Here is an 11,258-nt window from a genome sequence, read left to right on the forward strand (position 1 = left end):
GATATAATACTCATCCCGGTCATCAAAAGGAAATCTATAACCTTAAAACTTATAGAAAATGGACTGACACCTAGAGGTGGCACAGTCATATTCGTAATTGAGGCACACGAATATCGGCAGACAGAGGTATACTATTCATGGATAAACTTTCCAGCAGCAAATCCTGTAACAAAGTACTTCCACTATTACAAAATAGAGGAACCTCCTGAAATGTACACTCCTTTCGAGGAGGTGGAAGTACCACTTAAATTTCAAGAGCATTTGCTCTTATTTAATGGCGCCCTAATACACAATAATCACATCACCAGGCTCGGTCCTTTAGGTAGACCAGGAGCAACGTGGCCGGTCCTAGCCGGATACACACCACATCCAGACATCGACGGGATGTCTGCACCACAGCTCTTAACACAGCTAAAACAATTAATAAAAATACATAGACAATCCTAAAGAAAAGAAATTCCAGTCCCGAGGAAGGTCTCCTAGGTGAAGAGAAAAATCTCCGAACCAAAGACACAGGTCACCCCAGAGTGACCCCTCTGGGAAAAGATATAACCTTAGAAATAGGGATAATATAAAAAAAACCTGATAGATATCAAGACATTGATACACGTCCCTCTCAATCTTTTCAGACTTCCTCGCAGAAATCGGAAAGAAGAGGACGATCAGAACAAAGAGAAGAGCACGCCAAGTCCAAAGACAAGGAACCTGCTCAGCTAAAAAAGAAATTACAATTTCCAAAAAAGAAGGTAGCCAGTATCAAGGTAGTTAACAATGCCGAGAATACTGAGGACACAACTGAAAAACGGAGAATGGGCTCAGACAATGCTAGACAGCGCAGCAGAAGTGAGCATAGCTCGCAAAGTCCTTATGAATCATCTGGAGACAGTGGACACGAATGAATATCTTCAAGTGGAAACTGCAGACACCAGAGTTAGCAAACCTCACAAAATATATGAAATAACATTACGTATAGAGGGGGATAAGACTAGAAAAATAAGGGGACTATTTTGGGATAATCTCTCCAAGGGCTATGACATCCTTCTAGCTGAAAAAGACTGGCCACCAGAGTTTGTCAGGGATTGCCCTCATGGCGAAGAAATAATTATGCCTGCCTTCTCAAATCACATCCCAATTCATAAAAAATATACACTTGCTAGAAAGTGGGCAGTAGCTCTAGCTCCTGCTTTATATAAAAATCACGTAGGATGGGATGAGGACTCTCCTCCTCACAAAATCCAGTTAAAATCACAACCTACTGCACAAAGGCAGTACCCAATTAAGCAAGAAGCTAAAAAACAGGTAAAAGAAATACTAGATCAGCTAGAATACCAGAGGATGATTGAAACTTGCACCTCACAAATGAACAACCCTTTGTTTCCGGTCTCCAAACCAGACAATTCATATCGTCTAGTTTTGGATTACCGACACCTTAACACATGTTGCAAAACTTTTGCAGTGCAAAACTCGCATAGTGCTGCACTAATGAATAACATAGTGCGCAAAAAATACAAAACAACATTAGACATCTCTAATGGATTCTTTTGTCAAAACATAGCACCAGAGAGCAGATATTTGTCTGCGTTCTCAATAAATGGCACTCAAAAACAATTCTGTCGGTTAGCCAAGGGGTACAAGAACAGCCCGGGAGTATTCTCAGCGAGAGTAACAGAATTACTACAAATATATGATGATGAAGCATTATCTTATGTCGACGACATATACTTAACAGATGATGACTTGGATACTCACTTGAAAAGAGTGAACACCATAATACTTGGGTTCGCAGCAGAGGGTTACAAATTCAACTTTAAAAAATCTAGAATTGCCCATCTGACTGTCCTGTTCTTAGGATATGAATTATCAAGTGAAGGCAAAAGCCTGGCTGACAATTTTCTAGAAAAATGTGCCGTACTCCAAGCACCTAGAACAATAAAAAACCTACAGTCAATTCTAGGCTTCCTAAATTTCGGAAGAACATACATTGCAAATTACGCAGAAAGGGTCAAACCCCTTTATGATCTGATAAAACCAGATTTTAAAAGATCTAATTGGACTCCAATACACACAGAAATTTTGAGATCCTTACAAACAGACATGCTAATTAAAACAAAATTAGAAACACGTGATAACACACGCAATCTTGTGATTCGAGTCATCCCAGGAAGATGCGGATTCACATACCTGACCTCTAATGAGGGAGAAAAGGTACCAATTGCATTCAAATCACACTTGTACACTAAGGCTGAAATGAAATTTAGCCCAACGGAAAAAATTCTAACTGCAACACAGACAGCTATAGCAAGAGAACGAGCCCTGGCACAAGGTAAACGAATAATAATCGTGACACCGATACCAGCCCTAGAGGCTGTAACAAAAGCAAGCATTCCGAATGCTAAAGCGCTCCATCCGAGATGGATACAATGGGCTAATTCTCTTGCTGCAACAGACGTGGCATACGAATTTGATCCTAACTTAAAAACACAAGAATTTCTCCAATATGAATTTGAATGTCCTCCGCCGACCGAAATTCTGCCTCTAGAACATTACGGCTGTATAATATATACAGACGGATCAGCACAACCCGCAGTGGGGGGTAAACAAGCCTACAGTGCTGCGTGCGCGATTGTTAAAGGTCGCTGGCATGAAGGGAAATTTAAACCAACCCTCACTAAAACACAATCTCTAGGAGATTGTACAGCTCAGCGAGCTGAACTACTGGCATTCAAGATGGCGCTTGAAAATACCGATCGAGAATTCCCCACACTCATATTGTGCGATTCGTATTATTGCGTTCAGTCTTATAATGAATACTTGCAGATCTGGCTTCAAAATGGTTTAAAGGATGCAAAAGGAGGCACAATCAAGCATAAAATGCTCTGGGAACAAGTAGTTCTTTTACAAAAAGAACTACCAAAGACTCACGTGATACATACACTGAGTCATCAACGTGATGGAGTTCACGTTGCAGGGAATTCATTGGCTGATGAGGCCGCGAAGGCAGCTGTGCAAACGGCTTCCGTAGCTGCCATCACCTGGTCAAAAACAAAAATAGACAGCAAAATATTACAAGCTGTCAGCGCTTCAGAAAAGGATTCGATAGAAACACTCCCGAAAGGCTTTCCAGTAAAATACTCATACATAACTGATGCAAACAATGTTCCTTTTGCTCGAATCCCTGGAGTGGGGGATAGGGCAATTCCAAACATGGAACACAGGTTAGGACTGATAATAGCGGCACATGAAGGGCTTGCTTCTATACATGCTGGCGTCTCAGCCACAGTATCGTTATTAAAACAGAGATACTGGTGGCCACAAATGAGAAGACAAACAAGGAACTATGTTCTGGAATGTGAAATATGTCAAAGAATGAAAGTATCAACGGTGAGACGTCCAGCTCAGACGCCCCTTCTAATCTCGGATAAACCATTAGCCTGTGTTTACCTAGACCACTGTGGTCCCTTACAAAGGGATGGTAACTATAAATATATTTTGGTCGCAGTGGATTCATGCATGAGATTCATATGGATGTGGCCCCAGCGAACGGCTGACGCCAGAACTGTTATAAAAGATTTGCGAGTCTTTATCGGCACATACGCAATTGGCATGCTGCATTCGGACCACGGTCCTGCTTTTAGCTCTAGAGCTTATAAGGAGGCCATGGTCAGCATGGGCATTACATTGCGGTACTCTTGTCCATTTCACCCTGAGGGGAACGGAATTGTTGAAAGAAAAAACCGTGACATAAAGCAATCTATAACGGCAAAGGTATTAGGTTCAGGAGCTGGGTGGGTCAAACATCTAATAAGTGTCCAACGTAGTCTAAATAACTTGCCAAGAAATTCTCTGAAGGGATTCAGTCCGTACGAATTATTATTTGGAACTAGGATGTTAATCTCTGACCTTGATAGTCAGACTTCAGTGGTGAAGGAAAAAAGCTTTGATATCAAAGACCGTTTGGCTATTTTACAGGACTTAAACGAAACAAGAAAAGACCTGAGCAACATAAAGTTGAAACAACAGCCAACAACCACTGAAGAACCACCACCTGTCCCAGCAAGACCTGTCTGGATTCCAAAAGTCGGGGATCTAGTCAGAGAAAAGATCGCGGTAAAGAAGGAATTTGGGCCTTCTTACAGAAAAGCAGTTCCTGTCTTGTCTGTCAACGGGACAAGATCAGTTGTATTACCGCCGCTTGCTGGTAAAAAGGAGAACCGAGTTGTATCCATCGACCTGGTAAAACCACAATCATGTGGCCGATAACAAATAGTAGGCCAAGTGGACTCCCAATAAGTAGCAGAACACCAAGGTTTGCTACCAGTACAGAGGTCCTAACAAAGAGGCTCATCACATTCGAAACGCCTACAGAAGAACAACAAGGACTATGCAACAATGCAATGGAACTTAGACCTCTGAAAACCCAAATAAAAACATTTAGCAGAAACACACCAATCTATAATGAAGTACCAAATGATAATGCAAGAAACAGTAATCCTGAAGCAATTGGAACAATTGACAGAACTACATCCGGCTACTTCATAAACTTCGATGATTCCTCTGAAGGCTTCAGTGAATCAAAGACACAGCCATCATCAAAAACCTTTAAAGATAAAGCTAAAGAACTTTTGAAACAACTGAAAGAAACATATCTGATTTCTCCATGGATCGAATTTTGGGTGGGTTTTGGTGCATTTATCCTCATACTTTGGCTCATCATGGTACTAACTTTGGGACGCTTCATTGAGGGAAAATATGCTAAAATGGACACAGCAAGTCAGAAAATCAACTTGATCCTCAAACCACACACATCTTCACACGTCGAGAAAAGGGAACTTTCTTCAGTCAACTTCACAGCCAATCCTATACCGGGTGGGGTAGCATGGGACAACACTGACTACGAAATATATGGTCCGGTTGAAATCCTGAAATATCCACACCAAATTAAGATCTCATTGAGTGACTTTGTAAAACCAAGCTCATTTGCTGATGATTGGGACTTCGAAAGTATAAATAATATGATGTCTGACTTAGTAATGTCTGCTAAATTTACCAAACATGATTATTTGCAGGGTTCTACAAATTATGATAGTATGTATTGCTATAACCACTATGGTAACCATTTTTTACATAAATCTGCACAACCTAGAAATGTTTTAAATTATAATCGATGGGAACATTGTGCAACCCCTCCAAAAGGAAGCTCAAGAACCGTTTACGACAAATATTCATACTTTTCAGGTTTTAACATAAGTAATGCTGAAACATTTTATTTCAAATTGTCAAACAAGACAGGGACAAAGACCATGATAACCAACACAAAATTGATATATTCGGACTCATTCTTTGAACAAATGAATACTTTTGGTTTTGATTATTGGGACAAAAATGTTGAATTGAAAAGTGTTTGGGGCACAAAAGAATGGCAAGTACAGGGTATAGAATCCATGTTTAGAGCCTGCATGATCCCAGAACAAATTATATTTTTAAATGACACTGTCCAACAAACTACCTGTCTTGGCCTAGCCAAAATCAAAGACTTAAATAAACCGTCTATTCCAAAACCAACAATGAACAGCAATAGCTCTACAGATGAAGAGATAGACGTAAACTATGTACTAAACCAAAACAGAACACATCCTGATTGGAAACAGTGGTTGATCTGGCCCACAGATACTAATAACTGTCAAGACAGATTCCTGAACAAAACACAGGGGTTCAAAATGACCAGGCCAGACCCTAGATATTCCCAAAGACATCACCCAGGAATAATAACCACCTACAGTGTGGGCAAATTATGCCTTCAATGGCTACAAACTTTCACACTGGCAGATATTAAGCAACACCTAACTTTACTTACTGATGGTGCTGACTTGCGTGATTTCATTATGGGACCGCGCAAACAGCGTCAAAAACGTTTCATAGCAGCCTCTGTATATGCAGCATACAATGAGGCCTGGAAGGTTACTCAAATTGAGACAGCAGAGAGAATACGGGAAATTGACCGTATTAATTTGGAAAAATCACTTTCTGTAGTGGACAATGGGTTAATGACTCTGTCCTCCAGAATTTTTTCTTTGGACAGCATTGTGTCTTCAGCAATCGACATATTATCGCAGGACTTACTGTTGCTACAACACGGTCAGTCTCAATTGTGTTCTATTGTACAGCTTGGCTGGACGTTACAAAATCTGCGTTCAGGCTATGTGCCTTGGCGTTTAATCAACACAACGTCACTATTCCATATCTTTAACCTTACTGATAGACAAATCAGTATGGCACAAAAGGGGGCTGATTATACAATCCTGAGCATTGAGAAACTCGAAAGATTACCAGTGACAATGTCAGAACGACCTGTCAGTGAATGGATAATACATGGGATAATTAATATTCCAATTTCAACCTTCAGGTTTCAATACTGCCAAAAATATATACAGGCTGGCATGTACGAAAAATTGGGAAAAGGGTACATTAAAACAACATGGAACCTGCCCTATTCACATGCATGTGTCAGTAATAAAGGACAGAAAGTGTTTCTCAGTGGCAATAATTGTGCAATGTCACTAAGCGGTACACTTCTGTGTAACGGAATTAGTTTGCATGGAGCCTGTGAAGGGAACTCAAATAACCTTTCATGTCACCAGCTAGGCGCACCTGCAACAGAGATAGAACCATTCTTTCAAAGACTCTATAATGGGAGTTACATTCTAATTGTAGATCGCAGATGTTGTAGTCTTATGCCCGGGACTCCTTATCTCGTAACTACGACTGCGAAGGTCAAGTGCTGTGGACACTCATTGTTCCCCAGCTCCTTTCCAGACAGGGAGGCAAGGGCACGGCCCAACTTGAAAATTACTTCTATTCGAATAGATACTTTAAGCAGAATGAAAACAAAAGAAACGTATGATCTCCAAGTCGCAAGGACGACTGCAGAGATACACTCCTTATTATCAACTAATTCCCCCATACATTTCGCAGAAATCCTGAATGAAATCTTAAATATTTCTGATACCAGTGGAGTCTCAAAGGTATTTAAGACAGTATTTTCGATGGCATTAACACCATTCAAAGTCATACTGGGTATTTCTCCAGATTTCGTCCATTCGATTTTTGGCGGACTTCCCCTCATTTTAGGACTGATTGCAGGAATCCTGTTCCTAGTCCTTATATTTCGTTATGGCAAACCATGTCACAGACAAAACACCTGCGACAAGGGAAGAAACAATCCTAGCCATTGGATACCGGGACGGGATATCAAAAATCCTGGGACTATCCCGGCTTAGAGACCTGAACATGACTTGGTTTCTATCATTTCGACCAATGTGGCAACGATGTGTTTTACCTGTATTAAGGTGCCTGCTATGCGGAGAAGAATGCGTGTTAGACACCTGTCTGACGCTACAATCGGATGCGCCAATGGATGCAGAAACATTGTTGAGCCCAATCAAGGTTCATGCTTTGTGCTGCCCTCAAAGGCTACCAATCCTGATGACGGCATTCGTGGAAGCTTCACCACTACGATTGAGGGGTCGTGAAGTTCAAGATGAAAGCAGCATCGATCAGGTACGACCTTCTGTCAGCAATCCAAATCAGAATGTCAATGGAGACAATCATGCGCACGAATGCATGGTTACACCTTTTTCCGAGTTAGTGGAACTCTCCCAGGAAGCTGTTGACAACTTTTTCGAAAGTCTAAATGATATGATGTTCTCACCAGAGCAGAAATAGAGACTTTTGAGCAAGCTCGCACACGGCGTTCCCTGAATTTGGCCTTCAACTTTAATAATAGAATCACATGAACAATTTTCCCTCCAGTTCACGGACAGCAATTTTTTTTCAGCAAGCCCCAAAATATTTTTGCATATTTTTCGGGACACTTATCTTCTGCTTAAAGTAAGAACTATTCTTAGAGAACTAAAATTCCTAATTTTAGATACTTATAGACATTAGCTGCCCGCTGGTATGTTCATTGTTATTATATTCTGTGATGAAATGGTCTCGAACTTTTTTTCTGTATTAAGAGCCATTTCATGTGTAAATTCTCATATACCAAATAGCAATAATGTATACAAATGCGTGATTACTTTAGCATTATTCTACAGCTTGAGTGCATACAATACATATGACTGCTTTTTTTTCCGTATATTTGATAATTTCAAAATGCATTTATGTATTTTGGGGTGGTAAGGTATACACACTACTCTATAGTATGTTGTACTATGTTTTACTATGCATAGATTAGTAAATATGTCCATAGTTAGCGTGGAGTGGGTGTGATGTATTCCTATAGGTTCTGAATCGATCCCCCTATTCCTGACCCTATTCTGGTTAACAAACTAACAAGTTAACTAGCAGCCAGCCCATGTGGCAGAAAACCCCCATGATGCAGGAACCGTTATCTGATAAAGCCACACTACGGCACAGGAACGTGTTATCTGATTAGGTCATAACGCTTGCAATCTAATTAGACAAGCGATATTCCTCCAGCCCCTGATAAGGCATACGGAGTTCTCAAAACAAATCAAACCTATGTCAACCTGGAAAAACCCTGCGGCCATTGTTTTGATTTCACCGAGAACTTCAGCAAAAGAATGTGCTAACGACCAAGTCGTATGACATCCTTATTGACGTATCTATGTCCATCCTTACGTCAATCTCGGCACCTTAAAGGAATAAATATTACCGATATTGCCCTATGCAAAGACACGCGGTGGTGACGAGGACGGAGCAGCCATACTTGCCGAAGCCCAGAGCAGAGCAGACCCCACTGGCGCAGCCCCGCCTTCCTGACGCGCTGAGAACGAGACGCGCTGCCTTTTCTCCTGCCGAGAAATCCAGCACCGGCGCTTCCGGGTAGCCCTCGCAGGCAGCCTGGAATATCGAGACCAGAGAAAGAGATACCATCCCTCATTCATCCTAAATTCCAGGTACAGAACTGAATAACCCCTCGCAGAGAATTCTTTAGTCAGTCACTTGGCAAAAACAAACTTAACTTAAACTGTAACTTTCTATTCCTGCCCACGTATTAGGCTTAGGTCAGGTACACGGGGTAGGCGTATTTAGAAACACCAGTTGAGTACGTTTAGTCAAATGTATATGTGTATGTAATATATTTTATCCATTTTAAACCTTCATATGGCTTAGAAACCATATCAATGTTTTTACAGTATTATTTTATACTTCTGCTTTTAATGTATGCACTTTACTTAACCATTATTATTGCAATAATATCGATCCATTTCTCTTGTATGAGAAAAGAGACTGATCAATAAATAACATCTTTTATTGAACACGCCCGTCTCTTCCTTTTCTCTACAATCTGATGAGACTAAGAATGCACGTACTGACTGAGTAAAATAAATTGCCTTTTATTCACACGACTCTCGAGATACACTCTTGATTAGGGGAGAGCAAAGTTGTCATGTTCTATGGTTGTCAGAAACTAAATCCCTTCTTGTCTAATCAGGGAAGTTAATTCCTTCCTGAACATTCGAGAAAGTTTCTAGTGAACTCTGAGCTAGCTGGCAAACCCAAAACTTTAAGTCTAATATCGACAGTAGTAGACCTAGTTAACGTCTGGTCTAGGCCTATACTATTGAAGGTATTATTCCAATGCGCAGAGCCTATTGGGATAATAGGAACTACACTACAGAAGAACATACCTAGTGTTGTCCAAAGCCACAATAACATAATCAGCGTATAAGTTGTTGACCTGTCGGCCCACCCCCACTCCCACCTCCGGCCAAAGAGCACTCCAGTGATATTAAGGTAATCTTTCACCCTTTGGGCAAATGACTCCATATAGAGCGCAAATATCAGGAGCAATGGTGGGCACCCCATTCGTATTGGAAATATAATAGAGCTCCTCCTGTTTACTCGGACAGACTCCCTCCGGTCTCCCAAATTACTCTATATCCAAACATGTCAAGAGAATGTGACTGAACGCCTTCTCTGCATTGCTAGAGAGCAGCGCGATCTCTTTGGAGCGGTGGACTTTGTCTAGTATTTGAAGGATCCTCTTGGTGTTATCGGCACATTGCCTCTGAGGGATAAAGCCCACCCGGTCCAGAGCCACCAGTCCAGGCATCAGAGGTGTAAGGCGGGCCACTAGAATTTCAGTGTATTGCTTAGCATCGACATTTAGCAGCAAAAAGGACCTATAGCATCCACACTGTCGTCTTTTTGCCAGGCTTAGTATGGACTTTAATTGATGCTTTCATCAACGAGGGTGGGATTGTGGTAGGCCCCAGATAGAATTGGAAAGCCTAGTGAGGAAAGGGGCCAATGTGATACAGAAGGTCTTGTAAAAAAAAAAAAAATTGACGGAAATCCACCCGGACCCAGGGATTTTAAAGGTTGTATTCCTCAAGATGGGCATGAGAACTTGGACTATTCGAATTGGGCAAGCAAGTCCGGGCACCATTCTTCAGTCAGGTGAGCTGTGTTCGATCGTTGGAGGTAGAAGGTGGGGTTTTTCTGCAGGGAAAGCCTGTGCTGAATAAAGAACTTTGTAGAAGTCCCTAAATCTAGAAGTAGTAGGACCATCCCCTTCAACAACCGCACCCTCCCTCAATAAGGACTCAAACTCCGAGCTCAATGTCAGCCCCTGGGAGTCTATTAGCTAGCAACCTCCCGTGTGTATTCCCTCCCACATAAAAAGAATGTTTTCGGCGAAGTAAGGAATACTCGGCTCTATCGAGATCTAGCCCAGCTAATTGTTTCGTGGCAGCCTCCAATTGACACCAAATTCTAGGGGCCCTTGTACAGTGATAAATTCACCTCTGATAACCGCTTTTAAAGCATTTTGCACCAGTTATATAGGGACGTCTGGGTTGTCTGCACCAAAATAGTCTGTGATTGCCTTCTGTATCTGCTTATTACAGCAGGGCTCTGCAGGAGGGTTTCCCTGAGGTGCCATGCCATGGGCGGGGGAGGGGGTTGTTGGGCTGTGATAGTGTAAGATCTAAGGATATGGCCAATTGATCAGATAGCACTCTTCATTCTATATCCTCCACCGTAACCGACGGCAGAAGGTCCCTGGATCCCAAGAAATGTGGGTGGGAATAAAAAGAATAGTCCCTAGTTTGTGGGCGACGCTGTCCACAAATTCCTCAAACCCATCTCTCGCATCCAAAGGGTACAATCCTTTGACACTTCTCCCGCCCTTCTCTTCCTGCAGACCGAGTGGTCTAGATCTTTGTGAAAAGCTAGATTAAGACCACCCCTTACAAAGAACAATCTATCCTGTGCTGTCATGGTTCTGG

Source organism: Lissotriton helveticus, chromosome 9, assembly GCF_964261635.1.
Source record: "Lissotriton helveticus chromosome 9, aLisHel1.1, whole genome shotgun sequence".
NCBI classification, from domain to species: Eukaryota; Metazoa; Chordata; class Amphibia; order Caudata; family Salamandridae; genus Lissotriton; species Lissotriton helveticus.